At 44.6% G+C, this 22,784-nt stretch overlaps 1 pseudogene; it reads right to left on the bottom strand.

Moving 5' to 3' along the window:
• Window positions 1–11,353: 11,353 nt before the first annotated feature.
• LOC147958130 (uncharacterized) lies at window positions 11,354–12,466 on the bottom strand (annotated as a pseudogene).
• Between the last annotated feature and the right edge of the window lie 10,318 nt (window positions 12,467–22,784).

Here is a 22,784-nt window from a genome sequence, read left to right on the forward strand (position 1 = left end):
ATCACAGATCCGAAGGCAAGACTTTTGTTGCTAAATTCGGAAACTTTCTGGAGAAGGAGTTTCTCTCGAAAGAAGTGAGTGGGAGGAAAGTAGAACTTGACTAGGTAACTGTACCTGCTCCCTTATTGGAAAGTAGTGCATCACAGAAAACTGTTTCAGTGACACCTACACCAGTTAGTGAGGAAGCTAATGATAATGATCATGAAACTTCAGAACAAGATACTACTGAACCTCGTAGATCAACCAGAGTGAGATCCGCGCCAGAGTGGTACGGTAATCCTGTTCTGGGAGTCATGCTACTAGATCATGATGAACCTACAAACTATGAAGAAGCGATGGTGAGCCCAGATTCCGTGAAATGGCTTGAAGCCATGAAATCTGAGATGGGATCCATGTATGAGAACAAAGTATGGACTTTGGTTGACTTTCCCGCTGATCGGCAAGAAATTGAGAATAAATGGATCTTCAAGAAGAAGACTGACGCTGACAGTAATATTACTGTCTACAAAGCTCGACTTGTCGCAAAAGGTTTTCGACAGGTTCAAGGGATTGACTATGATGAGACCTTCTCACCCGTAGCGATGCTTAAGTCTGTCCGAATCATGTTAGCAATTGCCGCATTTTATTTTTATGAAATTTGGCAGATGGATGTCAAAACTGCATTCCTGAATGGATTTCTGGAAGAAGAGTTGTATATGATGCAACCAGAAGGTTTTGTCGATCCAAAGGGAGCTAACAAAGTGTGCAAGCTCCAGCGATCCATTTATGGACTGGTGCAAGCCTCTCGGAGTTGGAATAAACGCTTTGATAGTGTGATCAAAGCATTTGGGTTTATACAGACTTTCGGAGAAGCCTGTATTTACAAGAAAGTGAGTGGGAGCTCTATAGCATTTCTGATATTATATGTGGATGACATATTACTGATTGGAAATGATATAGAATTTCTGGATAGCATAAAGGGATACTTGAATAAGAGTTTTTCAATGAAGGACCTCGGTGAAGCTGCTTACATATTAGGCATAAAGATCTATAGAGATAGATCAAGACGCTTAATTGGACTTTCACAAAGCACATACCTTGACAAGATTTTGAAGAAGTTCAAAATGGATCAAGCAAAGAAAGGGTTCTTGCCTGTGTTACAAGGTGTGAAGTTGAGTCAGACTCAATGCCCGACCACTGCGGAAGATAGAGAGAAAATGAAAGATGTTCCCTATGCTTAAGCCATAGGCTCTATAATGTATGCAATGTTGTGTACCAGACCTGATGTGTGCCTTGCTATAAGTTTAGCAGGGAGGTACCAAAGTAATCCAGGAGTGGATCACTAGACAGCGGTCAAGAACATCCTGAAATACCTGAAAAGGACTAAGGATATGTTTCTCGTATATGGAGGTGACAAAGAGCTCATTGTAAACGGTTACGTTGATGCAAGCTTTGACACTGATCCGGACGATTCTAAATCGCAAACCGGATACGTGTTTACATTAAACGGTGGAGCTGTCAGTTGGTGCAGTTCTAAACAAAGCGTCGTAGCGGGATCTACATGTGAAGCGGAGTACATAGCTGCTTCGGAAGCAGCAAACGAAGGAGTCTGGATGAAGGAGTTCATATCCGATCTAGGTGTTATACCTAGTGCATCGGGTCCAATGAAAATCTTTTGTGACAATACTGGTGCAATTGCCTTGGCAAAGGAATCCAGATTTCACAAGAGAACCAAGCACATCAAGAGACGCTTCAATTCCATCCGGGATCTAGTCCAGGTGGGAGACATAGAGATTTGCAAGATACATACGGATCTGAATGTTGCAGACCCGTTGACTAAGCCTCTTCCACGAGCAAAACATGATCAGCACCAAGGCTCCATGGGTGTTAGAATCATTACTGTGTAATCTAGATTATTGACTCTAGTGCAAGTGGGAGACTGAAGGAAATATGCCCTAGAGGCAATAATAAAGTTATTATTTATTTCCTTATATCATGATAAATGTTTATTATTCATGCTAGAATTGTATTAACCGGAAACATAATACATGTGTGAATACATAGACAAACAAAGTGTCACTAGTATGCCTCTACTTGACTAGCTCGTTAATCAAAGATGGTTATGTTTCCTAAAGATGAACAAAGAGTTGTTATTTGATTAACGAGGTCACATCATTAGTTGAATGATCTGATTGACATGACCCATTCCATTAGCTTAGCACCCGATGGTTTAGTATGTTGCTGTTGCTTTCTTCATGACTTATACATGTTCCTATGACTATGAGATTATGCAACTCCCGTTTGCCGGAGGAACACTTTGTGTGCAACCAAACGTCACAACGTAAATGGGTGATTATAAAGGTGCTCTACAGGTGTCTCCAAAGGTAGATGTTGGGTTGGCGTATTTCGAGATTAGGATTTGTCACTCCGATTGTCGGAGAGGTATCTCTGGGCCCTCTCGGTAATGCACATCACATAAGCCTTGCAAGCATTACAACTAATGAGTTAGTTGCGAGATGATGTATTACGGAACGAGTAAAGAGACTTGCCGGTAACGAGATTGAACTAGGTATTGGATACCGACGATCGAATCTCGGGCAAGTAACATACCGATGACAAAGGGAACAACGTTTGTTGTTATGCGGTCTGACCGATAAAGATCTTCGTAGAATATGTAGGAGCCAATATGGGCATCCAGGTCCCTCTATTGGTTATTGACCGGAGATTTGTCTCAGTCATGTCTACATTGTTCTCGAACCGTAGGGTCCGCACGCTTAACGTTACGATAACAGTTATTATGAGTTTATGCATTTTGATGTACCGAAGTTAGTTCGGAGTCCCGGATGTGATCACGGACATGACGAGGAGTCTTGAAATGGTCGAGACATAAAGATCGATATATTGGAAGTCTATATTTGGACATCGGAATTGTTCCGGGTGAAAATCGGCATTTTACCGGAGTACCGGGGGGTTACCGGAACCCCCCCGGGGGTTGATGGGCCTACATGGGCCATAAGGGAGAAGAGAGGGGCCGGCCAGGGCAGGCCGCGCGCCCCCTCCCCCCCTAGTCCGAATAGGACAAGGAAGGGAGGGGTGGCGCCCCCCTTTCCTCTTCTCCCTCTCCCTTTCCTTCTCCAACAAGGCAAGAGAGAGGGGAGTCCTACTCCCGGTGGGAGTAGGACTCCTCCAGGCGCACCCCTTGGGGCCGGCCGCACCTTCCCCTCCATCCTTTATATACGGGGGTAGGGGGCACCCTAGAGGACACAAGTTGATCATCATGATCGTTCCTTAGCCGTGTGCGGTGCCCCCCTCCACCATATTCCACCTCGGTCATATCGTTGCAGTGCTTAGGCGAAGCCCTGCGTCGGTAGAACATCATCATCGTCACCACGCCGTCGTGCTGACGGAACTCATCCCCGAAGCTTTGCTGGATCGGAGCCCGGGGAGCGTCATCGAGTTGTACGTGTGCTAAGAACTCGGAGGTGCCGGAGTAACGGCGCTTGGATCGGTCGGATCGGGAAGATGTACGACTACTTCCTCTATGTTGCGTCAACGCTTCCGTTGCGGTCTACGAGGGTACGTAGACAACACTCTCCCCTCTCGTTGCTATGCATCACCATGATCTTGCGTGTGCGTAGGAATTTTTTTGAAATTACTACGAAACCCAACATAATTATCTCTTACAAATATAATCTCCTAACATACGGACTCATGGTCCACATAGGATTCTCTGTCTTCAGCGATCACGTGGTCAAGAAAGAATGCCGCCAATTCCTCTTGAATTGCTCGCATGCGAGCTGGTGCTAGGAGTTCATCCCGCTTCCGAAACATCTAATTTGAAGAAGGGGGTCAATACATACATACATACATACATACATATATGAATGAATGAAACTCAACACAAATGATGGTAATAAAATAAAATTGTGAATGTTGTTATTTACGCACTTCATATTGTTCGTCAGTGTAGCCCCGCTCACAGGTCGTGTGGCGGATGGACTCGCAAATGTAGTATCCACAGAAATTTTTCCCTTGTTCCTTCCACAACCACTTTACAAGAAATAGAGGTCAATCAAACTGATAAGCAAGAATGCCAAATGGTATTGATGAAACTAACGCTTGAATCAATAGGAGATGCGCGGAACATGCTACTATAGTACTTACTTTCGGGTGTCTAAATTGCAGCTTCTTCGGGAGTCCCGGAGCTTTTTTGGTGAATTTTTTCCAAACCCTGCCAGACAAAGAAAACAATTACTTGATATATCAGGAAATGAACAAAGATGCTGATGTGGTGGATAATGATCGATTTAACTTACTTCTCGAGCATTTAAGTCATGTCCGCATAGTCCTGGGGATCTTTTCGTCTTGAGTCTAAGACGGTTACTAGTCCCTGCTCAAGCTTAATCTCTAGGAGAATATAGTGGAAACTGCACACGCATGCATAACTCATCAATTACATTACAATAACCTTGACTAATATATAAGGGAAACCGAATACGCACAAGACAGTAACACTCACTTGAAGTTGTAAGGAAAGAGTATTATATCTTTTTTTCATTTATTACCAACGATCGTAGCAAGTTGGCCTCGGTATCTGCGGGATGAAATTTAACCTCAGTTTCATCTATGAGATATGTGTTAATGAACCCAATATCACCGACTTGTCTTTTCTTCAATTCGGCGATCTTCAATCTGCATAATATAGCGAGGATAATTATAAATACATGCAATGAAAGAGTTGAGCTATATAGAGAGACTTAATGGCAGAAGTAGTACTACTTACAGACAGTAGCAGGTGACCGTTTCTTTATCGAGGGCCAATTGATTGAAAAACTGAAAGAACTCCTCAAATGGAACAGGCAACAGATCAATTCCAACGAGGTCATGCTCCTTTTTAACTCTCATATACAAAGTACTCCTCCCCCCAGACTCCCTGCAGATTTTCAAGTACCAATCATGCAATCTTCGCATCATCATTGATAGAGATCTTTCATCTTTGACGAGAGGCTTCCCGTACTCGTATCTTTGTATCTGCACCTCCATGAAATCATAATGTACATTGTCGGGTAGGTAATCTCCAAGATTGCTATAACCGGGCACCATCCTTGGATCATTAGCGACGATGTCGCTAGGCACCTTGAGCGGGGGGCACGATTTCTTCGCTTGTTCGCCGAGCTGTGCAATTTGTTTCCCAGCTCGTCGTTCTTTCAGCCTTTGATCACTGACAGTACTTCCCGACCGCTCCGCTTCGACAAATTCCTTTCCAATAATGCGCTCATAGTTTCCTTTCGGCGGAGACTTGGGTGGTTTTGTTAGGGCAGCCAGAGTGTGCTTCACTTTCACCGGATCTACCTTCTTCTCCGGAGGTGGATGTTTCTTTGCTTTCACCCCTTCAAAGAAGTTCCTCACTTCTTCTCGCGCGATCTCGGCATTCTCCTCCGGGGTCCTCTCATATGGTAACTTCTCTGGAGTCTCCAGAGAAGGATCGAATCTGTATGTCCTCCCGCCTCTGGCTGTACTGCTAGATGCCGGCAGAGCAGACGGAGCGGTCGTCTTCTTTACTTGCTTACGAGGCGGAGGAGAAGGACTACGACGCGCCGGAGCAGCCGGAGCGGCGGCAGGTCTCTTCCGCCCTGACGAGGCGGAGAAGGAGGAGGCTGGCTGCTCGGGCGCGCCGGCGCAGGCGGAGAAGGAGGCGGAGTGCCACCACACACCGGAGAAGGAGCCGGCCGAGTGCCCTGTCGTCACTCGCCGGAGGAGGAGGCGGTGGAGGAGGCGGAGTGCCCTGACTTGCCGGAGGAGGAGGAGGAGGCAGAGGCATCCAGTTCGGAAGGTTGATGAGCTCCTTCCGCCATAGGCATGGAGTCTTCAGAGCAGAACCCAGCCTAGTCTTCCCTTCACCGGTAGGGTGGTCAAGCTGGAGGTCCTCAAATCCCTCCGTTATTTCATCCACCATCACCCTAGCATATCCTTCTGGAATCGGCTGGCAGTGAAAAGTTGCACCGGGTTCAGTAGGATAAACAGAGCCAACAGCCACCTTGACCTTCAAATTCATCCATCGCGTCATAAGGTGGCAATTTTGAGACTCCGTGATAGCATCCACGGGATAGCTGGCAGGAGCCGTCAAGGCATGCTCCGGCTAAAGCAGCTCGGTGGAAGAAATGCTGCTTCTCCGCTGAGATGGCAGGGTAGCTTCGGGGGAAGCTTCGGCAGTTCATTTGCTGTGATTTGCTTCTCATTCCTCTATCGCTTGTACCCTTGATTGCAGCGCCTGCATTTGGGTCTGCTGCACTTTTTTCCTCCTCTCGTGGCATTTGTAACCGCCTGCGTTCGGAAACCCAACCTTCCATGGAATGGAGCCTGGCGTGCCTCGTGTCCGTCCAGGGTGCTTAGGATTCCCGAGGGCCATTGTGAGCTCGTCGTTCTCTCTGTCTGGAAAGAACGTCCCTTGATGCGCTGCTTCGATATAGTGCTTAAGCCTCTTGACTGGTATTTCCATTTGCTCGTCCGTCCAAATGCACTTCCCTGATACAGGGTCCAAGGTTCCGCCAGCCCTGAAGAACCAAGTCCGGCAATGGTCTGGCCAGGTAATTGTCTCTGGTTCGATCCCTTTATCAACCAGATCATTCTCAGTCTTGGCCCACTTAGGCCGGGCTACGAGGTAGCCACCTGACCCCGTGCGATGGTGATGCTTCTTCTTCGCAGCATTTTGCTTGTTTGTTGCCGACATCTTCTTACTCTTTTCCAATGTCTTGTGGGCCACAAATGCGGGCCAGTGATCTCTGATCTTCTCATATCTGCCCTTGAATTCTGGTGTCTCTTTATTTTCGACAAACTTATTCAGCTCTTTCTTCCACCTCCTGAATAGTTCTGCCATCCTATTAAGAGCAAAAGACTTGATTAATTGCTCTTTAACTGGCTTCTCCGGATCATCCTCTGGCGGTAGGGTGAAATTTGACTTCAGCTCAGTCCAAAGATCATTTTTCTGCATATCATTGACATAAGACACCTCAGGGTCTTCTGTAGCCGGCTTTAACCATTGCTGGATGCTGATCGGGATCTTGTCCCTAACCAAAACCCCGCACTGAGCAACAAATGCGCTCTTTGTCCGGAGGGGTTCAATCAGTTGGTCGTCGGGCGCGATTGCTATGATCTCAAACTTTTCATCCGAGCTCAACTTTTTCTTCGGGCCTCGTCTCTTTACCGAAGTTGTGCTCGATCCGGAGGGCTAGAAAAAAGAACAAATACTTAATTAATATGTGTACATACCAAAACAATGAATGCATTAATTAGCTAGTCAGCAGAAGCTTAACTAATATATATACCTGGCTGGACTCGGTTCGGTCACCGGAGACGTCATCACGGTCTCCTTCTTGCACCGGCATTGGGTCACCGGAGCCGTCCTCACGGTCTCCTTCTTGCACCGGCATACGGTCACCGGAGCCATCATAATCATAGCCAGCTGCTTCCAGACCGTCGGTGTCATTGAGAAACAACCAGCAGACGGCATCACTTCCTCGTGCGATTATGTCCCCCAACAACTCTTCTTGTACTTCGTCTCGGGCGGTGTCCATAGTTTCTACAAATATTGACAACATGGCAATTATTATTCAAACATGACAGATGGATATATTAGTGGCAGACGTAGAACTAATATTAATTAGTGGCCTCGACGCTGCTTCTCTAGGGTTTGGGGTGGCCTCGATGCTGCTTCTCTAGGGTTTGGGGTGGCCTCGACAACGCTTCAAGGATAAAAAAAGAAGAGGAACTTCTCCTCTTTTTTTCTTCTTCTTCCTCTTTTTTTTATCAGGAACGAGGGTCATCGAGGGTCACCGAGCGGTAGAGGAAACCCTAAATAGCAAGTATCGTGGGTGTGAGATACATGTGGCCGTCGGTGTCGGACACTACATCCACGTCCCACAAGTGACGCGGGCGTTCTCTTCTTTTTTCTTCTTCCTCTTCTTTTTTTATCCTCTTCATCCTCTCATGTTCGACGACCCTCGACCCCTTGGCGACCCTAGACCCCCTCTCGACCCCCTCATGTCGGTTATTGGGTAGGGGGCATATCGACAACGACATACCCGATACATACATGCATACACACATATCACATGCATCCATACATATATGAACAAAATTAATATCTACTAATTAACAACCTAAATAAAAAAACTAATACATATAGGAAGAAGAAGAAAAAAGAAGAGAAGAAAGAATAGAGGAGAAGACTTGCTCTTCTTCCTCTCCTCTTCTTCTCCCTCTTCTTCCCCTTCTTCCCCGCCTCTCTCATGAATGTCCAACGTTCTTGACTCTTGACCCCCTAAACTAGTTCTCAACCCTCGACCCCCTAAACTAGTTCTCGACCCCCCTCATGTCGAAGTTATCAGGGACGGGGTATATCGACCCCCCTCATGTCGAAGTTATCGGGGAGGGTTATATCGACCCCCCCCCTCCTGTCGAAGTTAACGGGGAGGGGGTATATCGACAATGACATACATACATGGAAAAAAATGCTATCCATCTATACATACATAGCCACATACATATATACATGGAAATAATGCTATGAAAAAAATATGAACAAAAAAATAATATTATCGGGGAGGAGGTATATCGACCCCCCTCGTGTTGAAGTTATCGGGAGGGGGTATATCGACCCCCCCCCACGTGTCGAAGAAAAAGAAGAAGAATAAAAAAGAGGAGAAGAAGAAAGGAATAGAGGAGAAAAGAGAAAATAGAATATATATTCTATTTTTCTCTTCTTCTCCTCTATTCCTTTCTTCTTCTCCTCTTCTTTTTCTTCTTCTTATTTATTTCTCCTCGTCTTCCTCTCCCCTCTTCTTCTCCTTTCTTCCTCTTATTATTTCCTTTTTCCTCTCATTCTTTTTCTTCTTCTTCCTTCTTAAAAATACATGAAGTAGTATTGCCTAATTCATTGTTCATATGAATATACAAACATTTGCATATTTACAATAATTAATATCACCAAAAAAATCTATGAACAGAAAAAAATCCTAATTTTGCTAAAAAAACTATCTTTTGCATATATACATGAACATATATATATACACAGAGAACATATATACATATATATATAAAACAAGCATATATAAGGGAAAAAAGCATATATATGAAAAAAAATGCTAGCTAGGGAGGGCGCCGGCCGGACCAGGAGGACCGCGGGTTCGGCGGCGAGCATGGCGACGGGGCAGTGGGCGCGCGCACGGGGTAGGGGGCGCGGGCGACGGCGACGGCGGGCCGGGGCGGCGCGCTTCGGGGAAGGGGCCGGCGCGGGCGACGGTGAGGGCGGGTCGGGGTGGCGCGCGTCGGAGCAGGGATGCGGGCGACGGTGACGAGGGCAGGCCGGGGCGGCGCGCGTCGGGGCAGGGGCGCGGGCGACGGCGATGACGGGGGCGGGCCGGGGCGGGCGGCGTCGGCGTCGTCGGGGGCGGCAACTGCAAGATGAGAGTGAAAATTTCCTAAGTGTGGGCTTGTAGAGCAGGGCCTTTAGTCCCGGTTCATGGTAGCAACCGGGACTAAAGGTGGGCATTAGTCCTGGTTGGTGCCACCAACCGGGACCAAAGGCCTCTTTTCAGCAGCCCAAAGGGCGGGAAGCGGCGGCCTTTGGTCCCGGTTGGTAGCACCAACCGGGACTAAAGGGGGGCACGAACCGTGACCAATGCCCCCTTTAGTCCCAGTTGGTGCCACCAACCGGGACCAAAGGCCTTGTGCTGCTGCGGCGTCGAAAGTTTACTCCCACCTCGCTAGTTGAGAGGGGTGCGCAGTGGTTCATAAGCCCCACTGCCGCACCCCTCTCGAGCTTCTCTCCATTGCAGGCTTACGGGCCTAATTGTCACTTCTATGCCTCTGGGCCTACTGGGCCTCCTGCGGGCCTGAATCCTGCCCTTGGATGGGTTTCTAGTCGTATTCAGGCCGTGGGGGCCCAGTAGGTGGCACTTTTTTTTGTTTTTTGTTGCTTTATTTATTTTATTTTATTTTGTTTTTTGCTTTATTTTTTAATTCTTTATGCTTTTAGTTTTAGAAAAATTATAAACTTTTTAATTCTCTTATTTTATTTTAATTCTTTTATTTTGTTTCTACTTACAACAAAATACTTATTGTTGCTATTTTTCTAGTTTTTTTGTTTTGTTTTCTGCATTATTTATTTTCTTTTGTTTTTTGCTTTATTTTTTTATTCTTTTTGCTTTTAGTTTTAGAAAAATTATAAACTTTCTGTTAGTGCCATTAGTTTTCAAATTTGAAAACACTTATATAGTTTTTTTTGTTTTCTTTGTTGCTTTATTTATTTTATTTTGTGATTAACTTTACTATAAAATAGTTTTTTCCTTTTTTTGATTTGTTTTTTGCATTATTTATTTTCTTTTGTTTTTGCTTTAATTTTTAATTCTGTTTGCTTTTAGGTTAGCAAAATTATAAACTTTCTGTTAGTGTCATTAGTTTTAGAAAAATTATAAACTTTCTGTTAGTGCCATTAGTTTTCAAATTTGAATAGTTAAAATTTGAATTCTTTGAAATTTGTGTGAATCACAAGTTTGTGATTAACTTACTAAAAAATGAGAATAGATGCGCTTATAGAGAAAATTCAACCTAAATTCATAGTAAATTTCTATGAATTTCAGAGAAATTCACTCTGAATTTAGGTTAAACTTTTCTCTATTAGGGCATCTATTTTCACTTTGAGAGGAGCTCAACAAGGCAGAGAGGGAAGGGCTTATAAACCGGTGTGAGCACCCTTCGGCTGGCGAGGTGGGACTAAACTCTGCCCGCAACGAGGACAAACCCTTTAGTCCCGGTTTGTGGCACAAACCGGGACTAATGGTCATGGGCCAGGGGCGAGGAGCAAAATTATAAACTTTCTATTAGTGCCATTAGTTTTAGAAAAATTATAAACTTTCTGTTAGTGCCATTAGTTTTCAAATTTTAATAGTTAAAATTTGAATTCTTTGAAATTTGTTTGAATCACAAGTTTGTGATTAACTTTACTTTTTCCAGTTTTTTTTGTTTTTGCATTATTTATTTTCTTTTATTTTTTGCATTTTTTAATTCCTTTTGCTTTTAGGTCAGAAAAATTATAAACTTTCTGTTAGTGCCATTAGTTTTAGAAAAAATTATAAACTTTCTGTTAGTGCCATTAGTTTTCAAATTTGAATAGTTAAAATTTGAATAATGGTATTACGAGGGCCGAACCATAAGACATTAAAGCATTTCAAATGAACTCTGAAAAAGTTGAAAGTTGGCATGGTATCATAATTTCACCCACATAGCATGTGCATGTACAAAACGGACAATGGTAGCATACTCGTGTGTTACAAAGTTGGCATGGTATCATCACAATAGTTGCGGGAGAAAGTCTTCACTTTTTCTTCGCTTGTGTCATTTGCTTATTGCGCCGTAACCATGGATAATCTTCATCGTTTACCAGGATGCTTGGGTCAGCCTTGACATTGAAGGGAGGAATTTCATGAAACTTTTCATAATCTTCAAACATGTCTGTCTTGCCATCCACTCCTAGGATGTCCCTTTTTCGTGAAAGAACTATGTGGCGCTTTGGCTCATCGTATGATGTATTTGCTTCCTTATCTTTTCTTTTTCTCGGTTTGGTAGACATGTCCTTCACATAGATAACCTGTGCCACATCATTGGCTAGGACGAATGGTTCGTCGGTGTACCCAAGATTTTTCAGATCCACTGTTGTCATTCCGTACTATGGGTCTACCTGTACCCCGCCGCCTGACAGATTGACCCATTTGCACTTAAACAAAGGGACCTTAAAATCAGGTTCGTAGTCAAGTTCCCATATGTCCACTATGTAACCATAATATGTGTCCTTTCCGCTCTCGGTTGCTACATCAAAGCGGACACCGCTGTTTTGGTTGGTGCTCTTTTGATCTTGGGCGATCATGTAAAATGTATTCCCATTTATCTCGTATCCTTTGTAAGTCAATACAGTCAAAGATGGTCCCCTGGACAACAAGTACAACTCATCACAAACAGTGTTGTCACCTCTAAGACGTGTTTCCAACCAATTGCTGAAAGTCCTGATGTGTTCACATGTAATCCATTCGTCGCACTGCTCCGAGTGTTTGGAGCGCAGACTGTTCTTGTGTTCATCGACATACGGGGTCACCAAGGTAGAGTTCTGTAGAACTGTGTAGTGTGCTTGAGACCAAGAATATCCGTCCCTACATATTATTGAGTCACTTCCAAGAGTGCCTTTTCCAGTCAGTCTCCCCTCATACCGCGATTTAGGGAGACCTATCTTCTTAAGGCCAGGAATGAAGTCAACACAAAACCCGATAACATCCTCTGTTTGATGGCCCATGGAGATGCTTCCTTCTGGCCTAGCGTGGTTACGGACATATTTCTTTAGGACTCCCGTGAAACTCTCAAAGGGGAACATATTGTGTAGAAATACGGGCCCCAGGATGACAATCTCGTCGACTAGATGAATTAGGACGTGCATCATGATATTGAAGAAGGATGGTGGGAACACCAGCTCGAAACTGACAAGACATTGTGCCACATCACTCCTTAGCCTTGGTACGATTTCTGGATCGATCACCTTCTGAGAGATTGCATTGAGGAATGCACTAGCTTCACAATGGCTAATCGGACGTTTTCCGGTAGAAGTCCCCTCAATGCAACCGGAAGCAGTTGCGTCATAATCACGTGGCAGTCATGAGACTTTAGGTTCTGAAACTTTTTCTCTGGCATATTTATTATTCCCTTTATATTCGACGAGAAGCCAGTCGTGACCTTCATACTGAGCAGGCATTCAAAGAAGATTTATTTCTCTTCTTTCGTAAGAGCGTAGCTGGCAGGACCTTTATACTACTTTGGAGGCATGCCATCTTTTTCGTGCAAACGTTGCAGGTCCTCCCGTGCCTCAGGTGTATCTTTTGTCTTCCCATACACGCCCAAGAAGCCTAGCAGGTTCATGCAAAGGTTCTTCGTCACGTGCATCACGTCGATTGAAGAGCGGACCTCTAGGTCTTTCCAGTAGGGTAGGTCCCAAAATATAGATTTCTTCTTCCACATGGGTGCGTGTCCCTCAGCGTCATTCGGAACAGCTAGTCCACCGGGACCCTTTCCAAAGATTACGTGTAAATCATTAACCATAGCAAGTACGTGATCACCGGTACGCATGGCGGGCTTCTTCCGGTGATCTGCCTCGCCTTTGAAATGCTTGCCTTTCTTTCGACATTGATGGTTTGTCGGAAGAAATCGACGATGGCCCAGGTACATATTCTTCCTGCATTTGTCCAGGTATATACTTTCAGTGTCATCTAAACAGTGCGTGCATGCGTGGTATCCTTTGTTTGTCTGTCCTGAAAGGTTACTGAGAGCGGGCCAATCGTTGATGGTCACGAACAGCAACGCCTTTAGGTTAAATTCCTCCTGCCTGCTCTCATCCCACGTACGTACACCGTTTCCATTCCACAGCTGTAAAAGTTCTTCAACTAATGGCCTTAGGTACACATCAATGTCGTTGCCGGGTTGCTTAGGGCCTTGGATGAGAACTGGCATCATAATGAACTTCCGCTTCATGCACATCCAAGGAGGAAGGTTATACATACAGAGTCACGGGCCAGGTGCTGTGATTGCTGCTCTGCTGCCCGAAAGGATTAATGCCATCCGCGCTTAAAGCAAACCATACATTCCTTGGGTCCTTTGCAAACTTATCCCAGTACTTTCTCTCGATTTTTCTCCACTGCGACCCGTCAGCGGGTGCTCTCAACTTCCCATCTTTCTTTCGGTTCTCACTATGCCATCGCATAAACTTGGTATGCTCTTTGTTTCTGAACAGACGTTTCAACCGTGGTATTATAGGAGCATACCACATCACCTTCACAGGAACCCTCTTCCTGGGAGGCTCGCCGTCAACATCACCAGGGTCATCTCGTCTGATCTTATACCGCAATGCACCGCATACCGGGCATGCGTTCAGATCCTTGTATGCACCGCGGTAGAGGATGCAGTCATTACGGCATGCATGTATCTTCTCCACCTCCAATCCTAGAGGGCATATGACCTTCTTTGCTGCGTATGTACTGTCGGGCAATTCGTTATCCTTTGGAAGCTTCTTCTTCAATATTTTCAGTAGCTTCTCAAATCCTTTGTCAGCCACAGCATTCTCTGCCTTCCACTGCAGCAGTTCCAGTATGGTACCGAGCTTTGTGTTGCCATCTTCGCAAATTGGGTACAACCCTTTTTTGTGATCCTCTAACATGCGATCGAACTTCAGCTTCTTCTTTTGACTTTCGCATTGCGTCCTTGCATCGACAATGACCCGGCGGAGATCATCATCATCGGGCACATCGTCTGGTTCCTCTTGATCTTCAGCAGCTTCACCCGTTGCAGCATCATTAGGCACATCATCTGGTTCCTCTTGATCTTCACCAGCTTCCCCCGTTGCTGCATCACCGTATTCAGGGGGCACATAGTTGTCATCGTACTCTTCTTCTTTGCCGTCTTCCATCATAACCCCTATTTCTCCGTGCCTCGTACAAACATTATAGTGTGGCATGAAACCCTTGTAAAGCAGGTGGGAGTGAAGGATTTTCCGGTTAGAGTAAGACCTCGTATTCCCACATTCAGTGCATGGACAACACATAAAACCATTCTGCTTGTTTGCCTCAGCCTCATTGAGAAACTCATGCACGCCCTTAATGTACTCGCAGGTGTTTCTGTCACCGTACATCCATTGCCGGTTCATCTGCGTGCATTATATATAATTAAGTGTCCAAATTAATAGAAGTTCATCATCACATTAAAACCAAAGTGCATACATAGTTCTCATCTAACAACATATAGCTCTCCACAGCATCTAATTAATTAAACCATACATTGAAACTATGTAAAATATTTCAATGCGAAAACAAATGCGATCATAATCGCAACCAAGGTAACAATTGATCCAACGGCATAATGATACCAAGCCTCGGTATGAATGGCATATTTTCTAATCTTTCTAATCTTCAAGCGCATTGCATCCATCTTGATCTTGTGATCATCGACGACATCCGCAACATGCAACTCCAATATCATCTTCTCCTCCTCAATTTTTTTTATTTTTTCCTTCAAAAAATTGTTTTCTTCTTCAACTAAATTTAACCTCTCGACAATAGGGTCGGTTGGCATTTCCGATTCACATACATCCTACATAAATAAAATCTATGTCACGTTGGTCGGCATAATTTTCATAAACAACAAATGAACCAATAGTTATAAAGATAATATATATACCACATCCGAATCATAGACAGGACAAGGGCCGACGGGGGCGGATACCAAAACCATCGCACTATATAAGATGCAATAATAAAAGTAAGAAAATAATACAAGTATCTATGTAAACATACAAGTAAGAACATTTTTCCTTTCAGAAAGAAGATAAGAACAAGAGGCTCACCACGGTGGTGCCAGCGATAAGCTCAGCGCGGATGATCGACGGCGGTGAAGACGGGGACGGGGCGTGACAGACCGCTAAACCTAGACAAATATTGTGGAAAATGGAGCTTGGAGGTCGAGCTTGGAGAGGAGAAAGTTTAAGTAGTGTGGCTCGGGCATTCCATCGAACACCTTGTGTGCATAGGAGGTGAGCTAGAGCACCACCAAGCCCTCTCCCCCTCGGCCAGAAAAAAACAGAGCAGTGTGCTCTGCTCTTACGCGAGGGGGTATGTATAGGCACCTCATTGGTCCCGGTTGGTGGCATGAACCGGTATTAAAGGGGAGCCTTTGGTCCCGGTTCAAGCCACCAACCGGGACCAATGGTGGTGGGCCAGGAGCGAGGCCCATTGGTCCCGGTTCGTCCCACCAACCGGGACCAAAAGGTCCAGATGAACCGGGACCAATGGCCCACGTGGCCCGGCCGGCCCCCTGGGCTCACGAACCGGGACCAATGCCCCCATTGGTCCCGGTTCTGGACTGAACCAGGACTAATGGGTTGACCCGGCCTGGACCAAAGCCCTATTTTCTACTAGTGGTATCAAGCTTTCAAGTAAAGAAGTTGTTGAAAAGCATAATGAACATAATCTTGAGGGCGAAAATTGCATCAAAGCTACAATGGAGACGCCAAGGACTGGGGGGCAGCAAGCAAATCCAATGATCAATGAAAGCAAACCAAAAGAAAAAAAAGGCCGAAATAAGCGCAAGTGTAAGAGATCAAAAATCACCTTCGCTGAACTAATGGATAAATATCAAAAGAAGAGTGAAGAGAAGAATGCTTATCGGCCAAATCATGCAAAGAAACCAATATCACCCCCAAGGCGCAAATATGAGGATCGGTATTGGCAAAGTGATAATTTTAATGCAACATATTCATATCCTTATTTTTGGCCGCCAATGCCAATGTCGTGGATGCCTCCCTATGTTCATATAGATCCATATTCATCATGGGACAGGTATGATACAAGGGCACATTTTCCATCTTATTTTAGACCATCTCACCAATATTATGCATCTCCGAGAAGATCAACATTTGAACGATCACATGTTAAAGACCGTTTCAATCATAACGAATCGGTCCAGAGCTCAAGGAAGAAGAAAGAGGCGGTAAAGCAAATTTACCACGTGAAAAGAGATGGTCGTAAGTGTGTTGCTTCAGATTTGATCTCAAATAACAAAGATCCAATTAAAGTGTTGACATTGGCTACAAAAGGCAAAGAAGTGAAGCAATCAATTAATAAAAAACAGAGTGCCAAATCTGAAGAAAAGAGGTTGAGGGTGCACAAGGCCCAAAACGAGTTGCCATTGGTTGAAACAAAGTCATAGCCGACATGCTCACTCGGCTTATCATATTGGCAAAAGAAGAAATTACAAAATCTTAGTGCACAAGAGCTGAGAAAGAAGAACATGGCATGGGTTCCCAAGAAGATCAATCAAGACAAAAATGATGTGCATGCTTCTATTGCAACAAGTACAATAAAAGTGAAGAAGGAAAAGAATGAAAGCAACAAACAATTAAGCCGAAGGTGCGCATTACAACATCAAAATCTTCGGTTAGCACATCATCCATTTTCTTCAACCATGCTGTTGATGCCTTTGCCATGGAATTCATCCCTAGGTATGATCAATTACCCTCCATGGATTTATTTTGATCCATGGATGCAACATAATTTTCTATATCACGAGAGGGTATTACCAAATTACAATACATATGGTTAGTTACATTGTTGCTAATACAAAGGGGCCGAATATTTTATTCCTATTTTATTTGTTTATTTCGGCTATACATAATTTGGTGGGTGAATTCTACATGGATCTCATGTTAATGGCCGATATTTATCTATCGCCCTAAGAATATGTCAAAGCATGTCCGGTGTAGTATCCTAACACCGTCCTTAGTTCAATTGGAGACCAAAACAAGCCTCATGCTGCTTAAAATATTTTTTTCACAATAATCAAAGCCGAGTATAAAATTTTATTCAGTTTGGAGCTTTTGGTTGCCATAGGTGCTATACATATTGAGACTTTGGGTGATTCGTTATGAGTAGTACAACAAATATCCAAGAGTTATCAATGTTTTGACGAATCACTTATAGTTTATCTTGAGGTATGTCTAGATGCAAAATTTACCTTGGGTTGCTTTAAAATTGTTCATATTTCTAGACATGACAATTCGGAAAAGTTGGCACAGCAAGCATCTGGCTACTATGTTAATCATGATGTGTTGCATTTCTATCAATAGCTGATGCTTAGTCTCATCAACATAGGTAAGGCCGAACCGAAGTCCACCGCTTCGGCCACTAATATTTTTTTATGCAGGTAAAAGTGAGGATTGGAGAAAGTTTATTGTTGATTATCTGCAAAGTCCTAACAAAAGGGTGAACAATATGGTTCAGAGGATGGCCTTGAGATACATATCTATGGAACTTTATCATCAAATTGTTAATGAAGTTGAAAAGGTTTCACACAAGTTTGCATCAAGGATTCAAACAAATAATGGCCGATATACATTTATCGCCCTAAGCACATGCAAAGTGGCCGATGGAGTGTTGACATCGTCCTTAGAACCAACAGGTACAAGTTATTTTTCGGCACGCTACCTTTGCCGAAAAACAGGGGGGACATGTGTTGACACTAAAAAATGGCATGATCGCAAAGAGTAACTTGAGGTTATAATGAGATGATGTCAAATTCATGATTTCATGTCACCATTGGATGACTCTCTTCAAGCCGATGGGAATAAATATATAGATGGTCCAAAACGGAGCTCGGATGCAAAAGTTATGACAATCTTAGAGATGTTCGTATTGATACCAGATTAGAAAATGGCATGAAACCTAACCAAGATGGCCTCTGATGGAAAAAGTTACAACTGCAAATTTCTTCGTCTCGTCGAAACGGACGATTTTGATATAAAAATCGTCCTCATTCGAGGTCGTATGCAAAAGTTACACGCAAAACAGTGGGTTACAGTAGTATTTGGCCAGATCATCCAGGCCGGCCGGGAAGGCTGGATGAATGACCCAAACATCCGAGCTATCATCCAGATGGCACCTAGATCATCTGGGTAAAGCCCGGATAATCCGGACATGAATCCGGACGTCCAGATAAGTTTTTCTGCTGCAGACTTTAGAAAACGACCCTAAACACCCACAAGATGGCCTCAGATCGAAAAGTGTTCAACATGAAAGTTGTGCGTCTCGTCGAGGCGGTTGATTTGGATGTAAAAAACGTCCAAATCCGAGGTCATATGTGGATTCTAGAGCCAAAAGAGTAAGGTGCTGTCAGAAAACTATGCTAGGCCGGATCATCCGGGCCTAGAGCCGGACATCCGGACCGGAAGTCGTGAGAAGTCCGAATTTGGCCAGATTTTGATGATTTGGATGACAAGCAAGTCCTTTTCTTACACGGGAAGTCCATCCGCCTCTTATATAGATAAGAGGTGACGGCCGATTGAACAACAACACCAATCGAATAAACACATCTACTACTTTTTCGTGTTCATCTACTTTTTATCTCTCCCTTGTATCTTTCTTCTCGTTCTTCGCTAGTTCTTCATGCCGGAGGGCTGCGGAATCACGAGGCTCTAGGGGTGAGCGAATCGACCTGGAGCGGCCCATAGCCGCCGCGAGCCCTGACGGGGTCCCTCCCGGGTAAGCGGGGCTTCGGGTCTACAAAAACGTCTGCCGGCTGTCCTGCGTATCACGCTGCCGGTCGGACCTCCTTCGACACGAGCTGCGGTGCATCACCCCCGGCATCGAGGGTACATGGTGACGTGTTCGTGTGCGAACATCTCAACCCCTTATGCATCTGGAAGTAGTGACCGATGTCATCGTTCACCTTAATTTTGACACTACCTTTCTGTACTTGAGTATCCACCTGGTGCCTCCAGGTTTCACTAAAACCCTTCATGCGCATTGCTTTCTGAAGAAAAGGTCATTTTACTTTATCATAAGCCTTCTCGAAATCCACTTTTAAGATAACCCCGTCTAGTTTCTTCGGGTGAATCTCATGAAGTGTTTCATGTAAGAGAACCACTCCTTCGAGTATGTGTCGTCCAGGCATGAAAGCTGTCTGACTAGGTTGAATCACTGAGTGAGAAATTTGTGTCAATCTATTGGTTCCTACCTTTGTGAAGATTTTAAAACTCACATTCAACAGGCAAATGGGTCGGAATTGTTCTATCCGGACCGCCTCATTCTTCTTCGGTAATAACGTTATCGTACCAAAGTTGACGTGAAACAACTCCAAATGGCCATCGAAAAAATCGTGAAACATAGGCATAAGATCATCTTTAATGATATGCCAACATTTCTTATAAAATTCAGCTGGAAACCCATCTGGTCCCGGTGCTTTATTCTGCTTCATTTGAGTTATGGCCAGATGAACTTCTTTTTCAGTAAATGGTGCAGAGAGAACATCGTTCTCCGCTGCCTGCAATTGAGGTATATCATCAATCACAGACTCATCAAGAGACACCGTGGAAGTATTCGGAGGTCCAAAAAGGCTTTTATAATAGTTGGAAATATACACTTTCAGATTTTCATGCCCCACTATTGTCCCCTCGTCCTGTTCAAGCTGTATCATCTTCTTCTTCCTATGTTTTCCATTTACAACCATATGAAAGAACTGTGTGTTGTCGTCCCCTTGGACAACCTTAAGCGTTTTCGCACGCAACGCCCACTTGATTTCCTCCTCTCTCTCAAGAGAGCACGTAGGCCTTGCTCAGCCTCGGACTTGGTTCGATGCTCATTAACAGAAAGAAGAGTGGTTTTAGCCTTTACATCTAGTGCCTCAATGAGTTGAGTTAGACGTTTTTTTCTGCTTATAAATCCCACTCTCATTCCTGGCCCATCCTCTCAGAAATTGTCGGAGGTGTCTAATCTTATTCTGCCATCTCTCGACATGTGTCCTTCCCGTAACCGGCTTAGCCCATTCGCGTGCAATCATCTCCATAAATCCTTCTCGCTCAAACCAGCTTTGCTCGAAGGAGAAGATATTTTTGTTTGCAACATGGGTAGCCTCTCCCGAATCTAAAAAGAATGGTGTATGATCCGAAATCTCTCTTTGCATCGCATGAACCGACACCAACGGATATTTTTGTTCCCACTCCACACTAGCAAGTACCCTATCCATCTTTTCATAAGTCGGAACAGGTAACGAGTTGGCCCATGTAAATTGTCTACCGGTAAGCTCAATTTCTCTCAAATTGAGACTCTCGATAATCATGTTAAACATCATAGACCAACGTCCATCGAAATTTTCATTATTCTTTTCTTCTCTTCTTCGAATGATATTAAAATCCCCCCCCCCGACTAGTAGTCGCAGATTTTCATCTCCACAAATCCACACTAAATCGGCAAGAAAATCATGTTTAAATTCAGGTTGCGCTGCCCCATATACCACAACTAGCGACCATCGGAACCCATCCAATTTTGATCTCACCCTGAATTTAATCGAAAAGTCTCCCTGCACCACATTAAGCACCTCTAACGTCTCACACTGTACTCCTAGTAAAATCCCGTCGGATCTTCCTCTAGGAGGTAAAATGTTCCAGTCAAAATCGATACCACTGGAGAGGGTTTGAAGGAATTGGGATGTGAAATTATCTCGTCCAGTTTCCAAAAGTGCAACGAAATCTAAGTGATGCTCTAATGTTGTCTCTGCTAAGAATCTTTGTTTAGCCAAGTCTGCTAGACCTCTGCTATTTCAAAAGAGTCCTTTCATAAGTTATCATGAAATTTTTTCTTAAGTTTAACTCTAGCACTTCTGCGTACTGCCGAAGTAGGATAAATTTTCTGCTTCCAGGGTCGTTTCGGCTTCTCCTCAACACCCTGCGGGACGATAGTATTATCTATGACAGACACTGCCTCCTCCATCAAGAGAGGCCCTACCGTATCTGTGTTCTCAACATCCTCCTCATCTTCAACCTCAACACTAGGCAAGAGATTATTACAGATATTTGCAAGATCATTAATTCCTAAATTATTTATGTCATTGTCATTCATAGGTTTGATAGAGGCAAGATTACAAATGATCTCAGAAGCCCTTTCCGCTTCCATGTCTAAAAGATCATTAACGGATTTGACGACCTCGGTTTCATTTGATCCCAAAGAAATGCCTAAGTCGTTTGCCTTATCAACTATTTCATTCTCAGAGAAGTGTAAAATTGAACAACTTATATCAAAGGACATACTTGCAGTAGTCTCGGCATGACGAAGCATGGCGGCCCTCTTGGCACGCACTAGCCGCAGGTCGTCTGCATCCGGCTGTCCCTGGATCCGGTTGCTGACACGCCTGCCAGCCGACACCGGATCCGCAATCCCGCCAAAAGCGATGAGCTCCTCTGTGGTCCTCTCGCGAGGGGTGCGGTCAGGACTCCCACGCCCCTCCCTTATCGGGGGTGTGACGCGATGAAGTGGAATACTCAAAGGAGACTTGGACTCGAGCGAGGAGTTGGACCCTCATATCGATCAGGTGTTGGAGGAAGTCGGAATCGTCCATGGAGGAGTCTGCCATCGAGGAAATCAGACTCAACCATGGAGGAGTCTACCATACAGGAAGTCTCTCGTCCTCTAGAATCCTTTTGTTGTTTGCCTCAGACACCCACGATCCTTTCCAGTGTTGTTTGATGTCTGCGTTCCTGCAAATAACGAGTCCCACCCGTCATCCACCTTTCAAATAACGTACATGAGACAAGAGTAAACGGCCCAAGGATAAACACGCAGTAAAAACTTATGAAATTGATAAGATCAGACTGCGCAGACGGGGAGATCGCACGGATGCCCCAGGAAGGCAAGTACTCCAGCATCCATTACAAGAGTAATTACAAGTTAAGTTGAGTGGGTGAACATATACATATTGGTGGACTTAGATTGTGTTGATAGATGTGAAACAACATGCAAGGCTTTGTTTTTGGGACCGGGAGAGTGCTATACTTGTGAACCTTGAGGACGCGTGCGGTAATTGCTTGATTTGATTTCCAGTCCGAAGACAGGCCTGCCAGGGCCGGGCCTATAGTTGTAAAAAATGTGCAGCCCGCACAGGGCCCCTTATTTTTTGGGGCCCCAAAATTTGTATATAGGCCTAGTATTTTAAAGAAAAAATTGTCATAGCAGGCCCTGGCCCGCTGGGTGCGCTGCCGTTGGGACGTTGCTGCTCGTCTGCTTGGCCGATGTTCCTTAAAAAGAATGTTGTTCGATGCCTCGATCGAGAAGGAAACGGGATCGTCGCTCTCAAGAAAGAAAGATCATGGACTATCGATCGCAAACCCCTAATAGCAGGTGCGGCGGTGTTGTTACAGGAAACGGGATTGTCTCCTTCGCGGCTTCGCCTCA

Source organism: Triticum urartu, chromosome 7A, assembly GCF_056163025.1.
Source record: "Triticum urartu cultivar PI428250 chromosome 7A, HENAU_Tu73, whole genome shotgun sequence".
Taxonomy (NCBI): domain Eukaryota; kingdom Viridiplantae; phylum Streptophyta; class Magnoliopsida; order Poales; family Poaceae; genus Triticum; species Triticum urartu.